General features: G+C 43.6%; 1 long non-coding RNA gene across 1 annotated transcript; it reads right to left on the reverse strand.

Annotated features, from left to right (window-relative positions):
* Nucleotides 1-526: 526 nt before the first annotated feature.
* On the reverse strand, nucleotides 527-11730 carry LOC311529632. The gene is made up of 3 exons (XR_014713849.1): nucleotides 11401-11730; nucleotides 8681-8807; nucleotides 527-3819 (listed from the first exon to the last, which is right to left on the reverse strand). It is a non-coding gene; the product is annotated as an uncharacterized lncRNA (long non-coding RNA).
* Nucleotides 11731-24596: the final 12866 nt, after the last annotated feature.

Here is a 24596-nt window from a genome sequence, read left to right on the forward strand (position 1 = left end):
ACAATGTCTACCACAATAGGGTCCCGGTCCATGACTGGTGCTCCTAGTGATATACTGGGCGCTACGGTACTACAAATAATATAAAAGCAATTAATAATGTGTGACATCTTGCACAGCAGGTGCCAATTTCAATGTGCCACCAACTGTAACACATGCAAGAAGCATTGTGGTTGCAGTGCCTACTAGGAGGAAGCAGAAATTTCAACAATTCCAGTTCACAAAGTTCAATAATAAAGGGAAGGGTTGGTGTGATTAAAACTTTCTTTTAAAAAATCAAACTTTTTCTGACCATCCTAGGACATTACTTAGGTGGGGGGAAGGGTTTCTCAGTGCTTGGGACTCCTTAAGCGGATGCAGGAGGGAGAAATTAAGAAGTTTTAAAAGGGGTTTTCCTAACTTTGTATTATGATTATTGGTTTGCTTCTGGGTTGGTTTCTTTAAGTTATTGTCAAAGTTTAGCATAGATTTCATGGGACCATAAGCGCCATCAGCTTATAGCACAGTCATATAGCATGAACACAAAATAGGTAATACAATAAAGGAGAGACTCTTTTGTTTTGTTTCTGAAATGTTTGTCTCATGTTCAGGCATCCTGACCATAGGTGTCATATTCTTGCAGGCATGGTGTGTGGAATTCACTGCAAAGTATCCCTTCCTTATCCCTCAACTCAGATGTCTCTCTGTATATTCGCCCTTATCATAGAGATGGGTGTCAGCCAAGTGATGGATCCAAACATCTCAGAACCTTGGCGAGAAGAAATGGGAATCAGAACCCAGATCTGCATTGTACATCTGGCTTTTGTCTCGGTAATGGGCCAAAACAAAACACTGGATCCAAACACTGCTTTTTGGAGGGGGGCATGCTTTTGCATTTTACTATTCAGGCCTAGATAATGTACACAATGAGTCTATAATCCTATATCCATATGATTTATTATTTATGCAGTCCCATAGCTGTGCAAAGGGATTATATGTATAACTTCATCTTTTCCAGGGATGCTTACCATTGGAATACTCTGGGCACGTAGCAATAGTATGGGATTTGCTGAGACCTGCAGCAGGTGACGAGTGTTCACCACTCGGTAAATTCCCAAATCTGCTTATTATAGCTGGGTTTTTTTATCCTTGCTTCTAGGCATATGTACAACACAAGCAACAACAAATCTCACCACCACCACCCCACCAAAAAAAACGCCAAACAACGTCCCCAACTTCTACACAAATAAGTTCTGAACTCATCTCACTTTTTCGAATCATCAGGATGAAGATATTCCCTCCCCTTTACTCAGTTACCCCCATGTTAGCTCACCCCACTCTTTGAAAGACTGGGAGGCAGTGTGCTTAGGGTCTGTTGGAATAAGGGTGGAAAGCCAGAGGTGGAGGGGTCTCAGTGAGAATACTCTGCCAGTAGCCCCCAGCCCGTTAAAACAAAGCATAAGCTCAAGTGCATTTACTGATCTCAGCTGGTGGTATTGCGTACACAGCTGAAGGAGTAACGATAAGAGAGCAACAGTGGGGCAACAAAACTGCCCCTAGATATATCACCTAAGCCCTCTGGGGATGGATTTCAGTTCCCTTTCACATAATACCGAATGAAGCATCAGCGAGAGAAATTCTTTTAGCCTTTTGAAAATTCTGTCTAGACACTCTGGGAACATGGTGCACTCCATCACACCATAGTTACCCATAGGACTTAAACAACCAAGATAAATCTATGTCAACAAGAGCAATAGTAACTTAGGCCAACAGCCTTGGAAATGGCATTGCAATTTCTTACTCGTTTTCTGTTTGTTGGGTGTCTCCGTGAAATCTTATTGCCTCAGCCCCAGGCTGCAGCCCACTGGTCTGAACCCCTCCTTTGCCGCCCTAAAAACCTCCCTGTTGAGCAAAATGCAAAAATGAAAGACTCAGAAGAGAAAATGAATGGTCATGCACAGTGCTCCTTAGGTCCCATTTGTCTCACTTTGATTGGAGCTGAGGTTGTGCATTCCACAATGAACTCTGCAGCTTGTAGATATTGTCTTGCTCCCATGGATATTGTCTTAGGCTGAGAGACTCCCATTGTTTTTTGTTCACTGGTCTCAGCTGGTTCAGATACATAGAAACATAGTTATATAGATATTGCCTTCCTGGATCAGACTAGTCCAGTCGCTAGTCTCAAACAGTGGCCAGATTCTTCAGAGGAAGGTTCAAAAACCATCAGAGTGGACAGTTCTGGAATAACCTGTCCCTAAGGAAGTTTCCATCTAATCCCAGCCCCTTAGTAGTTGGATGAGCATTTAAATTGTTTAAACTATCTAAGGTAACCGTGGTGGTTCTCATTATCCATATAAATAGCTAATCTGCATTGCTCCTGGAAAAGCACAGGAAGCAACATTGGTACCCACTGGGGTTACGCAGATTTGCGAGGGTTTGTTTCCCTGTAGCCCAAAACCATTAGCCATTTTGATCCTGGACAATTCACATATTAAAGATAATGATAATGGGGCACCTCCACTGGGTTAACACTTTAGGGTTGAGTTTGTGCTGTGGGAGTGGTGACCGAGTTGCAATGCAGTCATTGTGCAATGCTTTTGTTTTCACGATTCACACTTGTTCACAAATGTCTGTTATTGGAAGCATGGAATCCCAATTAGCAGTTGATATGGAGAAGGGATCCCTATTAAGGTTAAACTGGTTAAAGTTTGCCAGTGTTGAGTGAGAAAGAAGAGCTGTTTAATCACCGGGTAGTAACTAAGCAGATGCCTTTATGGTTACTTGAATTATGAACTAAGTCATAAAGACATTTATCTATGGATTTCCTGCGCTGTAGATTTCTCCTATGTTGGGAACTAGTAATGCTTTCTGTCGCCACATATCACTAATCTCACTTTGCCCATCCCTCCCGTGTATCCTTGGGACTCCTGGTATTTCTGAACCTGGTGGTGAAACAGAAAAATAAGTGTTTGCAGTATGCTGGCACCAGACAGTTACGCCATTTCATTCCATGTGCTGTGAATCGCGGGCCCCAATCCTGAACCTGAAAACATCTGTTCATCATCATTAGGAAGGAGGGTTCAAAGTCACAGAAACTATAATGAAGTATAAAAAATACTCTATGGAATGTATAATTACAATATTGTAGAAAAGAAATGCAAACCAACAATATTTAAAACATAATGGGACTGAACAGTGGGCGAATATTAATGTCTCTGCATCAGTCCCCTTGCCCTCCACCTGGCAAGGGGGAGAATGACAAGGAGAAACTGTTCTTGGGAACAACCAGGGACATCTCTTGCATGGGGCTCAGGGAAGCAGGCACTTGGTGGGGTTCAGGGGCTACCACAGGCTCATTGTTCTTGTCATGGATGTGCAGGGCAGTCCCCCAGCGCAGGGTTTTGGGTGCCAGTGGAAGGTAAGGTCCCTGTGGAACTGAGCTCGTTTTCCTTCTTGTTTGGTGGGGGGTTGGGGGAGAGGGTTGACCCCTCTGACTCAGCAGCACCATGGGCAGAAGCTGAAGGAGGAAGAGATGGAGGTTCATGGACAGGTACAGTGGTCATGGCAGCAGGTGGACCCCAATCTCATTTGGCCACCAGTTCAATAAGCCCCTATATTTGGGAATGCTCCCATTCCCTATGGCATGCCTCCTGCTCCGTGAACCAGTTCACCAATGTCTCCTCCGCTTCTCCCTGGCCCTAAGGAATTCAAACTGCTCCTGGTTCCTCCTGTCCATCCCTATGAGCAGCTCTCCCAGAGTCCTTCTCAGGCTGTCTCTATTGTCCCTGGGGTGCGGCTTCTGCCCTCCTGGGAGAATGGTTTCACTCTCTGGAGCCAAAGATCCTGCCAGTTCAAAGACAAGGGTCGCATTATATTTTGTTTCCTTTATAAGAAGCTGAGAAATTCCACCCACCCCCCCTCCACACACACACACATAACATAACTTTGCTGTCAATGGCCACAGCATTGATACTGCTCAGCATTCCAGGAATGAGATTATCCTTGGTTCTCAGATAACGTGGCGCATGAGGAAGAAGAAGAAACTCTGCTACTGTTTTCTAAAATTTAATTTTTTCATATTGTCTCAAAGGAGGGTGGCAGTTCCTTCTACGAGCTATGTTACCAGTTTGTTCTTCCTTAAAGACTGGCCAATTTTGGGAGAACATAGGAATTTTCAAGGTACCAGCATGGAAAGAGAGATGACTTTTCAGTCCTGTGAAGAAGAGCTAGAAATCTGTGCCAGAGCGATCTTTCTGCTATGGAGTGGAAATCTATCTACTTGTACAGATACAGACAGACATCATCTTCCTTTCCAAATGCAAACAGATGGACATCGTACCAAAAGGACTGAAGGTAAAAAATCCATTACAATCTACATACCACAGAGACTATGCTGACAGCTTGTGCCACACGCTCTCAAAGAAACTGCGGAATCACCTGATCAACATCCTCTACAGCAAACAGGGAAAGATTAAGAATGAGCTCTCAAAAATGGATACTCTCATAAAAACCCAACCTTCCACACAAACTTCCTCGTGGCTGGATTTTACTAAAACTAGACAAGACATTTACAACGCACACTTTGCTTCTCTACAAAAGAAAAAGGACACTAAACTTTCTAAACTACTACATGCTACAAGGGGCCACAGCAATGGTTCCCTCAACCCACCCAGCAATATTGTTAACCTATCCAACTATACTCTCAGCCCAGCAGAAGCAGCTGTCCTATCTCGGGGCCTCTTCTTCTGCCCCTCCACCCCCACGAACATGATACAGTTCTGTGGTGACCTAGAATCCTATTTTCGACGTCTCCACTCAAGGAATATTTCCAAAATACCTCTGAACAGCATACTAATCCACAGAGGCCTCCCTACCAACACTACAAAAAGAAGGATTCTAGGTGGACTCCTCCTGAAGGTCGAAACAGCAGACTGGACTTCTACATAGAGTGCTTCCGCTGACGTGCACGGGCTGAAATTGTGGAAAAGCAGCATCACTTGCCCCATAACCTCAGCCGTGCGGAACACAATGCCATCCACAGCCTCAGAAACAACTCTGACATCATAATCAAAAAGGCTGACAAAGGAGGTGCTGTTGTAATCATGAATAGGTCGGAATATGAACAAGAGGCTGCTCGGCAGCTCTCCAACACTACTTTCTACAAGCCATTACCCTTGGATCCCACTGACAGTTACCAAAAGCAACTACAGCATTTGTTCAAGAAACTTCCTGAAAAAGGTCAAATCCCCACAGACACACCCCTGGAACCCCGACCTGGGATATTCTATCTACTACCCAAGATCCATAAACCTGGAAATCCTGGGCGCCCCATCATCTCAGGCATTGGCACCCTGACAGCAGGATTGTCTGGCTATGTAGACTCCCTCCTCAGGCCCTACGCTACCAGCACTCCCAGCTACCTTCGAGACACCACTGACTTTCTGAGGAAACTTCAATCCATCGGCGATCTTCCTGATAACACCATCCTGGCCACTATGGATGTAGAAGCCCTCTACACCAACATTCCACACAAAGATGGACTACAAACCGTCAAGAACACTATCCCCGATAATGTCACGGCTAACCTGGTGGCTGAACTTTGTGACTTTGTCCTTACCCATAACTATTTTACATTTGGGGACAATGTATACCTTCAGATCAGCGGCACTGCTATGGGTACCCGCATGGCCCCACAGTATGCCAACATTTTTATGGCTGATTTAGAACAACGCTTCCTCAGCTCTCGTCTCCTAAAGCCCCTACTCTACTTGCGCTATATTGATGACATCTTCATCATCTGGACCCATGGAAAAGAAGCCCTTGAGGAATTCCACCATGATTTCAACAATTTCCATCCCACCATCAATCTCAGCCTGGTCCAGTCCACACAAGAGATCCACTTCCTGGACACTACAGTGCTAATAAACAATGGTCACATAAACACCACCCTATACCGGAAACCTACTGACTGCTATTCCTACCTACATGCCTCCAGCTTTCACCCTGACCACACCACACGATCCATCGTCTACAGCCAAGCTCTGTGATACAACCGCATTTGCTCCAACCCCTCAGACAGAGACAAACACCTACAAGATCTCTATCAAGCTTTCTTACAACTACAATACCCACCTGCGGAAGTGAAGAAACAGATTGACAGAGCCAGAAGAGTTCCCAGAAGTCACCTACTACAGGACAGGCCTAACAAAGAAAATAACAGAACGCCACTAGCCGTCACCTTCAGCCCCCAACTAAAACCCCTCCAACGCATTATTAAGGATCTACAACCTATCCTGAAGGATGACCCAACACTCTCACAAATCTTGGGAGACAGCCCAGTCCTTGCCTACAGACAGCCCCGCAACCTGAAGCAAATACTCACCAACAACCACATACCACACAACAGAACCACTAACCCAGGAACCTATCCTTGCAACAAAGCCTGTTGCCAACTATGCCCACATATCTATTCAGGGGACACCATCACAGGGCCTAATAACATCAGCCACACTATCAGAGGCTCGTTCACCTGCACATCCACCAATGTGATATATGCCATCATGTGCCAGCAATGCCCCTCTGCCATTTACATTGGTCAAACTGGACAGTCTCTACATAAAAGAATAAATGGACACAAATCAGATGTCAAGAATTATAACATTCATAAACCAGTCGGAGAACACTTCAATCTCTCTGGTCACGCAGTCACAGACATGAAGGTCGCTATCTTACAACAAAAAAACTTCAAATCCAGACTCCAGCGAGAAACTGCTGAATTGGAATTCATTTGCAAATTGGATACTATTAATTTAGGCTTAAATAGAGACTGGGAGTGGCTAAGTCATTATGCAAGGTAGCCTATTTCCCCTTGTTTTTTCCTACCCCTCCCCCCCAGACGTTCTGGTTAAACTTGGATTTAAACTTGGAGAGTGGTCAGTTTGGATGAGCTATTGCCAGCAGGAGAGTGAGTTTGTGTGTGTGTGTGAGTGTTTTGGGGGGGGGGGGGTGAGAAAGCCTGGATTTGTGCTGGAAATGGCCCACCTTGATTACCATGCACATTGTAGGGAGAGTGGTCACTTTGGATGAGCTATTACCAGCAGGAGAGTGAGTTTGTGTGTGTATGGGGGTGGGGGGGGTGAGAAAACCTGGATTTGTGCTGGAAATGGCCCACCTTGATTATCATGCACATTGTAGGGAGAGTGGTCACTTTGGATAAGCTATTACCAGCAGGAGAGTGAGTTTGTGTGTGTGGTTTTTGGAGGGGGGTGAGGGGGTGAGAGAACCTGGATTTGTGCAGGAAATGGCCCATAGACATTGTGAAGAGAGTGGTCACTTTGGATGGGCTATTACCAGCAGGAGAGTGAGTTTGGGGTGGGGGGGGGCGGAGGGTGAGAAAACCTGGATTTGTGCTGGAAATGGCCCAACTTGATGATCACTTTAGATAAGCTATTACCAGCAGGACAGTGGGGTGGGAGGAGGTATTGTTTCATGGTCTGTGTGTGTATATAATGTCTTCTGCAGTTTCCACGGTATGCATCCGATGAAGTGAGCTGTAGCTCACGAAAGCTCATGCTCAAATAAATTGGTTAGTCTCTAAGGTGCCACAAGTACTCCTTTTCTTTTTGCGAAGACAGACTAACACGGCTGTTACTCTGAAACCTTTCTGCTAATAGTTGTCCACTATATATTGCTGAATGGAGGGGTTTGGTCAACTATAAAGGTGGATCAAGCAGATTTGCACTGCCATTGAACATCAAGACCCAGCTGGATTTTCTGCTACACCAGAAATTTGTTGAAATTTGCACTGGGAGGCAATTCAACTGGGAATTGACTATATTCTCAGTTAGCATATGAGCTTCCATGCAAAGGGAGATGCGAACTGCAACCCACCCCCATTCCCTGGTCTCAGCATCACCAGAAAATCGTGCCCAACAGTGGTGGAATAGACAGGGGCATACCACATATTTATTTGGTTCCCCAATGTTTCAGATCAGCACCACAAGCCCCTCACCTCTCCACTGAAAAGGGGCACCACACTGTGTGTATCTAGTTGCCATATCAGATCCTTCTCCCACCCCTATTTCCCTTGGCTTGTGCAGCAGGACTCAGCCCCGAGAGAGGCCAGACACCAGGGACAGAAAGGGTAAACATTCTGTGATCTTCCAAGGGAGAAAGGACTGCTGTGACAAACTTCCTCAGATAACAAAGGTGTTACCTTCCTCTCTCTATCCCCCGATTCCACACAGCTCCCATTGGTAAGGGGATGGTAAGACAGGAGGGAGAGAGGGGCAGAAGCATCGTAATTGCAATTTTCCAAGGGACACAAGACAGCTGTTACTAACTTTAGACAAACAATGATAAATGTTTGTCCTATCCCCAGCTGGTACCTTTCCAACCCTCCCCCTCACTTCCGCTGGTCTGCGAGAAGCCGGTATCATCACTGCCTGTGTGTTGGCCGAGAAATGCACAGACAAGGGCACAATGATTTTTTTTGTTGTTTTTCATCTGTTTTTGAGCCTAGATTCAGCCAAATGCATAATAGTGGTTCATCAGAAATCAATAAAGTCATTGATTTGTAGCCATGTCTTGTTTGGAGTCAAGGTTTCAGGGTGGAGTGGAGTGGGGCCTGGGCTTAAAATCAAGAATGTCACACCAAAGCAAGAGGAGATATTGATAGGGAGGGCGGGGTTCCATTGTAACTTACCAGCCTTGAGGTCTGCTTCCTGCAGTGGCTTGGCGTCCTCCTCAACCAGTTCCTTCAGGTAGAGATGCAAAATTACATGCTCTCCATCTTCTGGGACTTCCTTCTTGCTCTGGCCTTCCACAACATCCTGTCAAACAATGAGGCAGGCTGGCTTGAGGAGGGGGTCACTTCAGACTCTGTACTGGGAGCCCATGACAGCACCCAGTCCAGCCCATTGTAGAAGGGGCATGTACGACAAGCTCTCCCAGAGCGACTGTTCAAGGCTTTTGTCCTCCTGTAGAGGAGCCTTAAGTGCTTTAGACGTTCCTGGCATGGAGCTGGAGTCTACTTAATGTCCATCCAATCCAGCCTCCAGGAAATTTCCTAGTAGAGGTAAATGTTCCTGCTGCTCCAGAAGTAGTCAAGGAGGATGGTATGTGCTGAACACACATTGATCAGCAGCTGGGTTTAGTTGGCAGGCCAGGCAGCTGCTCTTGGAGCAGGAGCCATGATTACCAGCTGTATTGATCAAAAGAATGCCGTGGAAAGCTGTTCTGATGTGGTCCATACAGCTCGCTACCGCTAATGAAGACAGGGGGACAGGGACCTATGTAGACTGGGGAAGGGTCCGGAAGAAAAGGATTCACTATGTTATGGGACTGAGGGTGGAGGACTATTGAAACTTGAGACCTGGCACATGCCTCTTACCCCCATCCACGCTGCAAACCGGCATGAGTACAGAGTTGCGCCAGAGCCTGAGGCATGTCCTTACCCACATCCCGCAGGTGTGCTTGCTTGCTCACCTCCTAGTCACTTTCAGCCAGCTGTTTCTGGGTTTAGAAGTGGACAATATGGGGGTTGGACACATGTACAATTACTAGCATAGATGTACCCAAAGAAAGAACTTCCTGAGCAGTATTGTGTCAGCATTGGCTGCCAAGCTCAGAAAACAATTAAGCTCCTCGATACCAAGTACCAATGGCATCGTGGCTTTTCTCCTCCCCCTTCCTTTTCCTACAGTGCTGAAAGACCAAGGCTAGTAGCTGTCTGCAGGACACAAACAGCTTGAGGCAATGCAGGTCCAGTGGAGGGATGGTATGATGCCCGCTTGCACATGTCTGGACACATGGGGCATCATTTAAAGTAAAAGGAGTACGAAGCGATATCAGCTGGCTGATCCCCAGAATCCATCCACAGGGGAGGTTTACTAGTAGCAAGAAACCATCAGTACCTAAAGCCTGCCAGTGCTTGTTAGGAGAATGCTGGCAGACATGCTGTACAACACAAATCAATCAGTAATAATAATCATTAATAACACTTTGTACCCATGTGACACTTTTTGTCTGAGGGTCTCAGACCCATGGAAGAGTAAACATGACTTGAATTTTACATTTTGCTTAAGGTCATAGACAAAATCAATGGAAGAACAGAGAATAGCTTTGTTGAGTCAGGCTTTCTGCTCTAACCATTAGACTAATCGGTTCCTTTATATAATCACAGATGTTGGCAACAGAAGACCTAATGTTCTTGTCCATCTACCTAATCCACCTAGTTCATCTATCTAAGCTTTAACCTGCAATTTTGTGTTATCCATGATAAATCAGGAAAAAGATTTGGGCTCCTCTCCTAAATTAGAAAACAACTCCGCAGTTGTAAGATCACAGAAGCTTCACAGACAAAATCCTCGATACAAGTCCTGTACGTGAATTCAACCCTCTGGTGGTGAATAATTTTTACTGAAGTTCATTCAGACTTCTGAGAACTAAGCAAGGAAACCCTGTTGAATGTCAATATGATGTTGGCACTTCACCTTGGATAAGTACTGATATTCTGCGACGATGACTTTAAAACACACAAGGATAAACAACCCCAGAAAGATATATCTTAAAGCAGTGCCTACAGCTTCACCATAGCTCAGACAAGGTTTTTATTCTACCACCCTTACATTTACGTAAACTAGTACCAAACTCTCTGTGAGTAGACCTGTTGAAAACAATGTGAATACGGCTGGCAGAAGTGAGTTCCATGATTGCAGTTTGGTGTCTGACTTTTTCAAATTACATTAGGCTGAAATTTGGATTTGGAAGCTTGCTTAGCAATGGACCTACAGAGGGGGAAAAAAGGTTTATTTAATTATTCGGCAGCAAGTTCATAATTTTGAATCAGTTTCAGAGATGTTTTTATTCTTAAATTCTTCAAACAAAAGAAAAACCTCAAACCAATCAATCAAACAAAAAAACCCACCACAACTATGCTTTTGATCTCAAAGCACTGAAGAAATATTAACTAATTCTGGCAACATCTTGGACCAGCACCTAAGTGTTGGTATCCCTGTTTTACAGATGGATTAAATAGATCCATACACATCCAGAGTTATACACTGAATCAGGGGCAGAGCTAAGAACAGAGGAGAGTAGGTCCAGATCCCAGTCCCTGCATTCTGACCACTTCATAACACTCCAAATTGCAACTGCAGGCAGCCACCGAAAGTGGATTAATGAACTGGTTTATCTTAGTACCGCATTTTGCAGATGCTACAGATGGGCTAACCATATTAATTACAAATAGTTATATGTTAAATAATATAATTTGGTGAAAACAATAGTTTGCTCTGGGCTACAATTTATCTGTTTTAGCTACTTTTCACACCCATGATTTCCCAACCCTTTCAGTGGAAGCCTATGAAGATATTATTATAAGGTCAACCAGCAATGTACGGAAACAGACAGTGAAAGTCTCACCTTGGTATTTTAGGACAAAAGTGATGGCCCAAGTGATGGGACACACTGACCTGGTCCGTAGGTTGGCAGGGAAAGGGCAAATTCTTTCTCCTTGAGGTTAGCTGAAGGAACACAGCTGCCTGCCCTGAGTGCAGAGTAGCAGAGCTGAGCCAGCTGTAGAGAATTCGTTAATTCCCCACAGGAACATTACAAAAGGGATGTGCTGGCGAGAGTAGAGGTTTGAGTATGGCAGCGATAGTCTAGGCAGACCAGTCTCGAGGGAGATCGTTAAAGGGGTGTGTGCGCTGGGGCACAGGAATCCTTCTTTCCTGATTAACTTGGTGGAAGTGAGCTATGCTCAGAGTGTTGCTTTGCACGTTGGCTGAGGGACATTTTATATTCATGGTCCTAAAAGGGCAGAGCGTGCTTTAGAGCGCCACTTCCGTTTTCCAAGGAAACAACAACTTAAGGGGGATTAAGCTCCTCCGGACCCAGACCACTTCCCTCCTCCAAAGGGAACGTTCTGACTCTCTCGGAAGCTTCTAACTCTGCAGATACTCGCTGCCACCCAGGCAGTGGGAATTTGACTCCCCCACTTTGCCAACTGGAGACCATGTGGTGGTGGTTTTGGGGGGGCGGGAATTAGCTAGGGTTTAGAGGGGTGGGGACAGTTACGCTTAGTGGCTCAGAGCCTCCGCTCAATAAATCGGTCCAGCTACACTGACTGACTGACCCTAGCTGCGATCTAGTGTTCTGTCAGACATGAATTACCTGTCTGGGAGCTGCCAGTGAAATACAGGGCAAAAGCACTGCGTTACTGGCTAATTAAGTGACAGAAAAAAGTGAAACTTCTCGCTCATTATAGAAGCAGGAGGAAAGCGTCTAGACTGTCCAGTTCCTGAAAAAGTTCTGAAACCACCGTGGCTACTAAACGAAGCCAAGATTTATTTATTTTGCAGACACTAAGTCATCGCCTTTAAAAGTACAAACCTCTAGATAATGAGAGGAACTTCCAGTCTGTCTTCATGGCCTTTCAGACAGCATGACCTTGTCAGCTATTCCACTGGGTATTGATCCCCACAAAGCCCCGCTCTTCCCAGCCTGCCGTTTCAGACCCGCCACCCCGTTCCCCTGCATCTGGACGCACAGAAATTGGATCAACACGATTGATTAGCGGGTCTGTAACCCCCCTTTGCCTCGCGCCGCTGCAGCGGAGGCAGCCCTCCTCCCCTCCCCTCCCCCCCCCCCTTTTTTTAGTTCTTTCTTCAAGTCGCTGACTGGGGGGAGGGGGAAAGTCGCTAGCCAAAATGGATCCGAGTTCTAGTTCTTTGTTACAATAATGCACCCCTTCCCCTCCCCCCCCCCCACACCGACACACCCCTCTGGTTTTCTCACGACTGGAACCGGTGCTAAAATCTCTTCCCCTCCCCCACCCAGTTCAAAACAAGTTGAATAAGGAATTTCAAGGCATATGAGCCAACATGGGCTGCACTGGTTAATTGTGTAGAGCAGCCGCATTTTATGGGAGCCATTTCCCAGCTGAGAAAGGAAGGAGGCATTTCCTTATTTCGGTTCAGTTTCAGGCAACAGACCATACACAGAGCAACTTCCAAGCCACACAGAAAACACAACGCTTTTCATCCTCCAAGTGCTGTCCTAATTAATCTTTACAATACCCCATGAGGCTGGTGAGCCGTGGTTACAGGTGGGCAAACTGAGGCACGGAAGTTCTGAGCCTTGTCCAATGGGATAGCGTGGGGGCCCGTTAGAACGCAGGAAGGCTTGGCCCCCAGGCCTTTGTTTTAGAATGGCTAGGGGATTTGTATTCTTCTACTTATAGGGGTAGAAATACCGAAACCAACAACAGTACATCTCAACAGGAGGTGAAATCATTCCCTCTGATGAGCATTAAGGCTTTAAGTTATATCCTGAAAGGTCATGAGCCCTGTCTGCCTTCGAGTAAATAAGAGAGACAAGGTGGGTGAGGTGATATCGTTTATGGGACGAACTTCTGCCGGTGGAAAGGACAAGCTTTTGAGCTTTGAGTAAACAAACAATGGAGAGAAAGAGAGAGAGAGATAGCTGGATAGCCCTTTGTATTGTATAGTGCAAAGCATGCTCTGCTCAGTAAATGACACCCAGCGCAGGGTGGCAGAGGCTAGGTGCTAGGTTGCCTGAGATTATTGTACAAAAATGAGCATTTGGGGTTGAGCTGAATGTTTTCAGATTGATATCTTGCCCCGCTGGCAGAATGACTTCCTAAGGATTCCTTCAGAACTTCAAGTATCGGAGGGGTAGCCGTGTTAGTCTGAATCCACAAAAACAATGAGGAGTCTGGTGGCACCTTAAAGACCAAACGATTTATTTGGGCATGGTTTCTTCAGAACTTCAGTGCTCCCCTCTCCCCAGGGCCTGCTTCCATGGAGTTTCCTGTCAGAGGAGCAAGCCCTTTCCTTATCCTCCCTCAAACCATACTTATATTCACTAAGAAAACATGCAAGAGACCACAGATAGGTTGGGCAGCTGCATTCTGTTTCAGGCTCTTCCACAGACCCCCATAAGATCTGGAGAAAGTCACTCTCTGCCCCTCGGTTTTCCTCTCTAGTTTCTCCCATCCCAGAGATGATATTACTTCCTCCAAGGCTGTTGTGAGACTTTGTTCTTCAGTGTCTATAAAGCCCCTGGAGATTGGCTATGGGGAGGTGCTATGAGACAGCAAAGCACATTGCTGTGATGTGTTTAGTTTCTCTACTGATTGGGGTAACTGCCTAGCTTTTTTTTCACTGAATGCATCCGACGAAGTGAGCTGTAGCTCACAAAAGCTTATGCTCAAATAAATTTGTTAGTCTCTAAGGTGCCACAAGTACTCCTTTTCTTTTTGCCTTGCTTTTGACATTCTTTCCCAGAGGATGTCTCGGAATGAGAGAGGGTTGCTGGAAATGGCAAACTCTTACTCATCATCGATATAGTTCAGCGTATCTCATCACTCCTGTCACACAGGTGGGTGTTTTCAAAGTACCTGTGATGAGTAAATCCTATCCTTTAAATTAGAGTCGGGGCTGAAATATTCTGTCCACTGGGGCTGTTCATCAGATGAACCATCAATGGTTGGGGAACATGAATCACTTAGTGCCTGAAAAAGTGCCAGCCAGCTGGCTGCTTTCAAGCTGATGAAATTACCCAACAGTGCCCTGGGGCTGCAGTAGGTATTATCTCCTTGGTAGTCAGCACCATGCCTATTGCCCTAAAGGGGCATGAACGATAGAGGCACACAAACAATAGACTGGGGGAGAGTGGTGAGAAAGGAAAAAGCTCATTTTAAAAAAAATCACATTATTCATATGGAAACAGGTAATTGTGGGTCACTAAATAAACCAACCTAATGTATTCTTGTGTCTCTCATGGAGTAAAGGCTTACTTGGCAAATCTATCTTGTCACTGTGGTCAATGCCAAGGGATAGATTCCTTTAATTCCCTCTTTTAGCTTCCACGTTCCCATATAGCAACTTTTCAAACTCCATCCACAAAGCATCATTTTGGATGGCTCATTTCTAGGCAAAGGTGACTTTCCTATCAGAGCAACATCTAGTATTATAAAGAAATGAAGCTTCTGTCTGGAGCAGTGAGTCAGGTTAGAGTGGTATATAAGTAGGCAACCTTATGATGTCCACAGGGAGAGATCCAGAAAATCTGCACTATCCACAAAGATAGGCAAATTTCATAGTTAATCTCTGAAATATTTTTGACTGCAATTGAACATCTGTCTCCTAGTAAGATCTAAAGACCTCAGCCACACGCAAAGATAATTGTTTTCCTACTACCAGTGTCTGCTGAATCACATGGGCAGCTCATACATAAATAGCTATGGGCTTAGGTAGGCACCTTCTCATCTCTGCTCTCATGGCATTCAGTTCTGCTGGAAGATCATATGTGATCCACCACTACAGAGCCACCAACACCTCCATCCCAAGTAGCATGTAGCTCTGCTCCAAGGGAACAGGGAAGGTGAGCCACCAGAACAAAAGAACACAAATTTGGGAGAAAAATGACTGAGAAAAGAAAAACATAACAGAGAGAGAACCTGTAGTGAAAGAAAGATAGCATCTACACTTGGGCATGGGAACAGGGGACATAGCACAGTTGCTTTCGCAGAAGAAGGCTATGCATCCCTGAATTAATGCCTTAGGCCTCTCATCTCCCTGTGAGGTAGGGAAACAATATTTCCCCCCTTTTACATATGGGAGAACTGAGGTAGAGAAGGGTTAAGGCCCTGTTTGCATTTTCAAATGTCTGCTTCTTTGGTGCACCTTTATTTTGGTTGCTCCACCACATAGTTTTCAGCAGGGATCAGCAACCTTTGGTACGCGGCCCATCAGGGAAATCCGCTGGCGGGCCGGGCCGGTTTGTTTACCTGCAGCGTCTGCAGATTCGGCTGATCACAGCTCCCACGGGCTGTGATTCGTTGTTCCAGGCCAATGGGGGCTGTGGGAAGAAGCGCGGGCCGAGGGATGTGCTGGCTGCCGTTTCCCTCAGCCCCCATTGGCCTGGAACAGCAAATCACGGCCCGTGGGAGCTGTGATCAGCCGAATCTGCAGATGCTGCAGGTAAACAAATTGTCCCGGCCCGCCAGCGAATTTCCCTGATGGGCCGCGTGCCAAAGATTGCCAATCCCTGGTTTTCAGAGTTGCTGAACACCCATCACTCCAGATGGAGTCAATGGGAGCTCACCTATTAAAAACAGGTCTTTGGCATCTCATGCTGGGCACCCAAAATTAGTGGACACTTTTGAAAATTTTGGCTTCAGTGTCTTGTCCAAGGTCACACAGGAACTTAATGGAGTTGCTGGGAACAGAATTCAAGTCTCCTGATTCCAGTCTTTTGCCTTAGCCCAAAATTGACTTCCATCTTATTTAATGAATATGTTTTCTATATATTACGTTACTCCATTTTAATTTAAGATTAGCTATCCACATCCTGTATAAGACTTGATTACCAATAGTCTGTGTCTAGCAGTACTGAATCCTGTTTACCATTGCTTTAATGGCTTCCTTGAGCCCTAGCTCCACACATCTGGTGTTGATGGAAGTCACTCACCTGCCCTGACATTCTGTTCTTTGAACAGATGTTTTGTAGGATACAGTTGTATGCATGTCTAGGAATGGTTAAAATGGTTAGCATGTATAGGATGGATGAGTAAATTTTCTAGATTCCTCCAATCCGGCACATTTCCTCATCAGAACTGTAAATATATTAAGCAGAGGAGATCTGCTTCTGATTGAAGTCAATGGGAGTTCTGTGTAGGGAGCAGCTTCAGGTCCTAGCCCATGTGTTGTACATTGTTGTAATTGTTGCAATTTTGGACACCACGTGCTCCTTTTCTTTGTTGCAGCTCAGACATTTCCATCAGTGTTTTCTTTCTTCCCTTTGTTACCCCCAAACAGCCAAAATTAGAGGCATCTGACATAAGAAAGAAAGTCAGTTTTGTTTAATTCATCTCAGATTTATTTTGTGACACTTCTGGATGCATTTATCCATCACATTATTAAACAATTGTTTACTTTCTGGAGGCTAGAGCTTCAGCTTTGGCTATATTTCTGAAAGATAGGAATTCAAATAATGTCAACACACTGAGAAATTAGTCTCTTTCCGGTGTGCTTTGCAGGAGACAATTCAGAACTCTCCTATCACACTTAATCATAGGCCTCAGGCCTTTTAAAAATATAATCTTATTTTTACCCTCATTTGAAATGTAAACAGAGAATTTTCACAGTAGAGAAGGAAATCCATCAGCAGATATTAAGGTATTTGTTTTTTGGCAATTTGGTCCTTTAATTATGATGAATCTCCATTTGGCAACAGCACAAAGGAATATGCTTTTGCATAGTTTTTGCAGGTTTTTATGCTTTTTCAGGTTTTTAAGACCTGGCTTGACAAAGCCCTGGCTGGGATGATTTAGTTGGGGTTGGTCCTGCTTTGAGCAGAGGGTTGGACTAGATGACCTCCTGAGGTCTCTTCTAACCCTAATCTTCTATGAGTCTATGCTATCTTTGTTCCATCAGAGGGACTATTAGAAGCCAGGTTGATCTCCTTCAAAAAGAAGTTCAACTATATGTCCATATGAGTCTCATAATTTGCCCAGCAAAAAATAGGAAGGGCTTTCCCCCTCCTCCCCCATGGGAAGAATACTTGGTTGTGTTTCACAGAACATCTTTTTGCTCTCTACTTGGGCAAAGTCTGACTCATGGGGCTGTACACAAAGTTCCAAGATCAAACTGACCTCATCTCATAATAATGCTGTGATGAGTAAGACACAGTGAAACAAGTTTTCTGCTGAAGTAAATGGATTCAGCTTGATGACTTCATTAACATTTCACCTATATATACCACGAGAGAACTTGGCCTTAAAGGCTTGGTTTGGCTCAGATTAGAGATGATCCCAAATCAATGCCACGGATCTCAAGCACTCACCCCAAACTTGTGGCTATTGGAAACATGGATTCAGATCCAAATTTTGCAGCTGGAGTCCATGTCTATATGAAGGACCATTCAAAAATTTGAGAGGTTATTTAGAAATTTTTCTCTGGAAACTGGTTTAGAAATTTCATGAAAATAATCTTTCTTGTGACGTTTCTCACAAGTTTTGGAGAAACGTGTAAAGTTGGTCTTTCTGCTTCCTATCCAGAGATAGACAAGAGGAGAGGTGCAAGTGTTAAAGAAAAAGATAAATAAAATCACTGTTTCAAACCTTTTAAAGGGTCCAGATTTGGCCTGATTCAAGAACCTAGACTAAAATTTTATTCTTTTCCCCCCACACACACACTTAAAACTAATTCACCAATCCCTAGCCGTGATGTGTATTTGCTATTAATTTATATTTTACTGAAAAACCCCCTCTATAAAAAAAGACAAAAAGAACAAAAAAGTGATGTATTTAAGAACAAAGGAGTTAAGGCAGTTTTTATTACACATTTTTGGGACTATTAAATCATTCCATATTTAATACTAAATACAAGTGATGGTCCACCTGAAACTTTGGAAGACCTTATGGTAACATCCTTTTGATCTTCAGTTAATACATTCCATCCATCTCAGAACTCTGCTCAGACTCCAAAAGGTTTAAGATGGGCAGGACATTGATTTTATTAAATGATATGAATTTAAAATACAGTCAGAGGCTGAACACCAAGAGAGGGTTTGGTAATTATGAGCTTTCTCCTTTTGGGTCATTCTTTCAAATCATCTAGACCAGAAGTCAGTCAATGGAGCTACCCTGATTTATGCCAGCTGACTAAGTTGCTGCTGGTGTCTGTTTTGGTAGTCTCAGTCCAGTTTCTGGCAGACAGATGTCTACAGCACAAAACACCACCCTCACAATGGTAGCCTCAGTAGATAGGCCAAGGATGAAGTGATCCATGGAGACTAAATACTAAATACAGCCATTAGAGGTGAGAGGCATATTTACAGAGGAGAGTCTACGGTAAATTTGCACTGCTGCTTCCCATTCTGTACCTATGCACTGATTGAATAGAGCACACCGGTCTATGGAATTGGCACCTTTCATGAGCACTAAGTTCACAGAAAATTTTTGTTTAAATAAATTTGAGAAATAATAAAATCTCAGAATGTCCTGCTTTAAAGAAGAATAAATAAATTACTTTAGCCTCCAAATGTGGGCCAAAATGCTATTGTGAGCCACAAATGACCCAAGGGCTTCACTTGCCTCTTTAGTCTTCCATCCAGTTAAAATATAAACTTGCTATGGCAACCCCTGCCTTCCACATACATATGCAAGCACTGAGACAAGAAGCAAAATGCATCCATTTGGCAATGCAATATGTACAAATTATTTGTTGCACTAAAGAGTTCTATGATCAGCCTTCTGCATTTAGAGATGGTTTGATGATCAGTTCTTTTACCTTTAGAGCTGTTAAAATCTTTTGGTTCTTTTTTATCCCCTTGCTTTTTTCCCCCTTCCACTTCAAAATAAAAATACTTTATATTTTTTAAAAGGAGGTTAAAAAAGCGTATACTCGGCATCCTTTTCTGGGCTGATATTATGTTGTTTGGAGAAAGTACAAAAGTATTTCCAGGGCTATTACAACAGAAGAAATAAGAAATAATAAATTCCATTCATTCATCATAATGTGTTCATTAAGATTACTGGTCCTTTGGTGGGTAGGCATGAAGTTCTCCATCTACCCAGACTTAATTTCTGCATGTCAATTGCACTGGTTCACTTATACACTGTCTATATGCTGACCCACAGTCATTCGAACCTTTCCTTGTTCGTTTTTGGGGGAAAACATCATAAACCCCGCAGCTCAACTCTACAAAAATAAAATATGAAACACCCACAGGGGGTAGGAACATTTCATATTGCTCAAATGCTGCACAGGCTTGTATGAAATAACTGTGTGAAGAATGTTCAGCATTCAGAATAACTGAATGGGCTCCTATAGAGAGAGCAAAGCTGGATGGACCAGTTATAGTTAATGCTTTATTCAATAGATGTATTCCTTTTCTATTTTCAGATTGCCCATGAATGGATTATTTTAAACTACTTTGTATGGTATACTGTTTGATGCATGCTTTGTATGAACGTAGTTCAACCTATGGATTGTGAAGGAGTTATTCATGTTAAACTGTTTATGGTGTTTGGATGGTTACCTAAGTCAGATGGTATTTTTTTCTGCTTCTTGACTGGATGACTGAAACTTTTATAAAATGTTGGAGGAAGCAGAATCTCAAGATGACCTTGCAAATACTTCCAAAGCAAATAGTGGGAGGGAATATATTTGCATAAGTACTAATGAGATTTGTGTGTTCTGTAACATTATTGCAAACAACAAAATAAAATAAAATAAAATACATCACTAGTATGAATGCTACTGGAAATGAATAAAGAGAATTGCAAACATGAGAATGAAGCTTGGCTTTTATTCCAAGGAATAGTTTCTGGCAGTATTCGCCTAGAGCTAATGCAGAGGGAGAAGTGAAGATGCATTATTCCGTTTCAACATAGCTCACTGTGTTAGACTAAACAATACTTACTGCACAACTCAGTAAATCCCTCCCTTTTTGTGATGTCCGATCTAAGTTACATGAAAGTGCAAAAATACATATTGAGAATGTTTCAGCAGGCGCTTTTGTAAGATGACCATGCATACTTCCTGAGATGCTATACAAATAGCTTTGATCAGATCACAGAGCAACATAAATTGTGTGGTCAGCGATTTCATAATAGTTGCTGAATGAGTTCAAACATGTTTTATTACATTACAATACTAACCAGCTGTGTGGTGATCTGAGGATATCCCCTGCAGATTCCTGCCTAGAACTTTGAAACTATCCTAGAACAGAACACACCCAAAGAATCCTTCCATGCTCATATTTCTCAACTTTGACCTTGAATCCAGTCTGCTAAGAAAGAAGTTTGGAAGTCTAATCACTGCTCTGTGATTACAAGACAGTGTACCCTGGATCAAGCAAGCTTGTAGCTATTGCCATGCTGACTGGAGTGGCTCATGAGACAGAATACCAACCTCAGGGCAGACTGTTAAGAAGCAATGCAAACACCCCAAACTGGCTGTGAGTTCTATACTTATTTCACCAACCAAATATCAAGTATAAACTCTTCTGGCACTTTACAGCCTTACCATGGAGTCACGGACAGCCTCCTTGGGTTTTCCAATCTATCTTGTCATCCAGGCAAGCTTGACTCTGTGATAGATGGTTACTTTACAGCAAAGATCACAAAATGATCAGGTTACTCCCAGTCCCAAAGGACCAGTTACTTTCCTTAGATCTCACACCAAAGATAAAGTTTGTAGCCAATCCTATAGTAAACTAACTAAGGATTTATTAACTAAGCAAAAGAAATATGAGCAACATTATTTCCAGGATTAAAACACACACAAATGAGTTGCAGTCTTAGGTTTCAGAAGGTGATAGAGCTGCTGAAATATGCCAGCTCTGTAAAGCTTAATCCTAAAGTTTAAGGCTAACCCAGCTTAATCCTGGGAAACTCTTGTTTGTGTTTAGGAATCTTTGCCCCTGAGAGTCCAAACAGCATTAAAGGATCCTAATTCCTTCTGGCCAGGGATTTTTATCCCCACCTCCCTAAAGTCCAAGCTGATGTGACGGGGGCTTCTGCACATCTCCCTCTTCATGGGTGTGCTGGGAGAAATTAACAAAATTCTTGTTCTTTGATGGTTTACTATGGCCCATTTGGATTCAATAGTCCCTCCTGATGGGCAGGAGATCACCCCTCTTCATAGGTGCAAACCAGTATTTCACACTTAGTGATGTTTCTTCCCTGACTGGATTTACAGTTTCAGAGCAAACATTTTTACAGTTATAGAACAAACACTCAAGTATTACCTTATAGCAGGGATTGGCAACTTTTGGCCTGCGGCCCGTTAGGGTAAGCCTCCTGGCAGGCCGGGCCAGTTTGCTTGCCTGCCATGTCTGCAGGTTCAGCCGATCGCAGCTCCCACTGGCCGCGGTTCGCCGTCCCAAGCCAATGGGGGCTGCGGGAAGCAGTGCGGGCTGAGGGCTGTGCTGACCCCTGCTTCCTGCAGCCCCCATTGGCCTGGGACAGCGAACCGCAGCCAGTGGGAGCCGCGATCGGCCGAAGCTGTGGACGTGACAGGTAAACAAACTGGCCCGGCCCACTAGGTGGCTTACCCTTGTGGGCTGAGGGCCAAATGTTGCTCATCCCTGCCTTATAGCATGGGTTACAGATACTATCGGTGAGATTAATGCATGCAGCAACTTACAGGCATTTCATAAAGTCTAAATACATTGTTACAAGTCTAACAATTAGTATTTTAGCGCTACTAACACCCAGGTGAGTCAGACTGGTTTCCAGCTATGCATTTGATAGTGTTCACTTGATGCCTAGGGACCTTGGCATGAGTGGCACCTGGTCCACTAACATCACAGATATCTGTCTCAATGTCTTGATTCAAAGACTAGTCCAGTAACTTTGGACATAACATCAGTAGATTGATTCGCCAGGACTATGATGCTATTAATATCCGAAGGCTGGTATGTTTGTGGGTCATGATATGCATAGTACAGCAGCTGGTATTGTTCAAGTGGATCATTGGTCAACTGAAGGAGGAAAAGATCAAATCTACTAGGTTTCCGAATACATCATTATTCAGGCGTACTTGAAATAACCCAACCATTAGCTCCGTTTTAATTCTGGCTAGAAAGAGAAGAGATTGGTAGGTCACCTTAAAAACTCCTGGAGTTCTGCTCTATAACACTGCCTTACTGGGCATACTTTTCAACCCCTTAGGACCAGAATGAGTGACACAAGCAACAACCAAAACCAACCAAACAACAACAAACAGGAAGTTTGCAAATATGTTGGGTTCATTTATTTAACCTAATGGATACTTTCTCTACCTTTGGACTATGTGATTTTGTATTTCTAAGCATAAAAATGAAATAATTAGTGGTGAGATAACATCTTATTTGCATGGGTCAGAAGTAAAGTTGGGTCTGAAATGACGGGCATTCCTCGTAATGAGACATACATTCCTATACTATAGAAACAACTAACTTGGCCTAGTTCCCAATTTCAGCAGCATTAAGGAATAGTTACTGATTTGCATTGTGGTGTGATCATATGAAAGATTAGATTCATAGACACTAATGATGATCAACTAGAAAGGTAAAAACAGAATCAATGTGGTATGAGGTAGACTTTATTTTAATATTCCTGTTCATTGAATACTTTACAATTATGTTTGGATGGACTAGAATGGCACTTAATACATGGCAATCTAAATGTCAAAAGACATCCAAATGGTTAGTTTAACTTAACAAGAAGAAACAAGGCTCATTTTAAGCAGATTATTTCTCTTAATATAGGGAAACAATATCATCATTTGTCCTTTGCAAAAAGCAAAGGCAGTTAGGAGTGGTTTACAATAAAATTCTTATTCACCTAGTTTGGGGCAGGGTATATTTTCCTTTGATATTTATGCATAATTCCTGTACATGCTGTTTGAATATCACTTGAAAGTCAGAGATGGTCAGGATCTTCACACTTCCTCCTATCCATTAAACTCTCCACATCTCACATCAGGTTTAGCTGGAGTTTTTTCCCATCTCCATCCTTCATCAAGCATATTTACTGTGGTAATTCTGCACTGATCTCAAGAGAAACTGAAGAATCAAACTAAATCAAATCAAGTGTGTGGGGGGCGAGGGGGGGAAGTTGCAGGTGCTTTGTTCCCAGAGGAACATGTCTGCCAGACAAGAAGTCAGTTTTTGTTACTCAATGCAGTACTTTCATCCAACATACATAAGGAAGGTCATACATTGTGCAAGGCTTTTAGTAAGTATTGCATACCTTTGGCTACAGAAAAATCTACAATTACTGATCAGGGAATGTTGAATTACAGAACTATGCCAACATTTATACTACTTAGAAGTTGCAAAGGCAACGGTTTGTGTGATCACTAAATAGATGATTTTTCATTGCCCTGATGTATGCACAGCTAAGACGCATCCCATGTCTGCTGTTGATTTCTCCATGTCTTTTGCTAAACTGGTGATTACTGCCTCCCTGTTATAATCTTCAAAGCCTCTTGGTGACCTTTTGAGTCTATGTGTTTATGGCCTGGTTTTATGTGATGCCTGCTATTTCTCTTTGTGTCCCTCTTTGCTCCCGTACCACCATGCTGTCTAGTGTATGGAAATCTGGTATTTCATTCCATCTTCACGCTTTGTAGTAGGACTATTGACCCCTGTGCTGATGGCACGCTCTCTTTATTGGAAATAAAACCCCATGAAGACTATAGCAGCAGGCAGGATTTCTGTGACCTGGAAAATCTTCACTGTGAGAAAATCTAGGGTCCCTGGCAAGTTATCATTATGGATTTCATTTACTTATCAGAGTTTTTAAACCTCATGCAAATCTGGTACATTGCATCTGGGGCATAAAAATTGCTTACTATGCCTACAAAATGAGAAATCATAATAAAATACTATTTGTATATGAAATACCCTCCGTATAGGATACACTAGTTCTCTAGGGACTATACTGCTATTTATAGACAAGATGGGCCAAAGCCTCAGCCTCAGCTAGTATAAGTCAGTGTAGCTCAATGGAGCTTCACTTACAGCACTGGGGGGTGGCCTTTTTCCACTGAGAGCATGGACATTTCTTTGTCTGGGCTTGGAGATAAGGAAGGAACGTG

Source organism: Lepidochelys olivacea (assembly GCF_965140295.1).
Source record: "Lepidochelys olivacea isolate rLepOli2 genome assembly, chromosome: 13".
NCBI lineage: Eukaryota > Metazoa > Chordata > Testudines > Cheloniidae > Lepidochelys > Lepidochelys olivacea.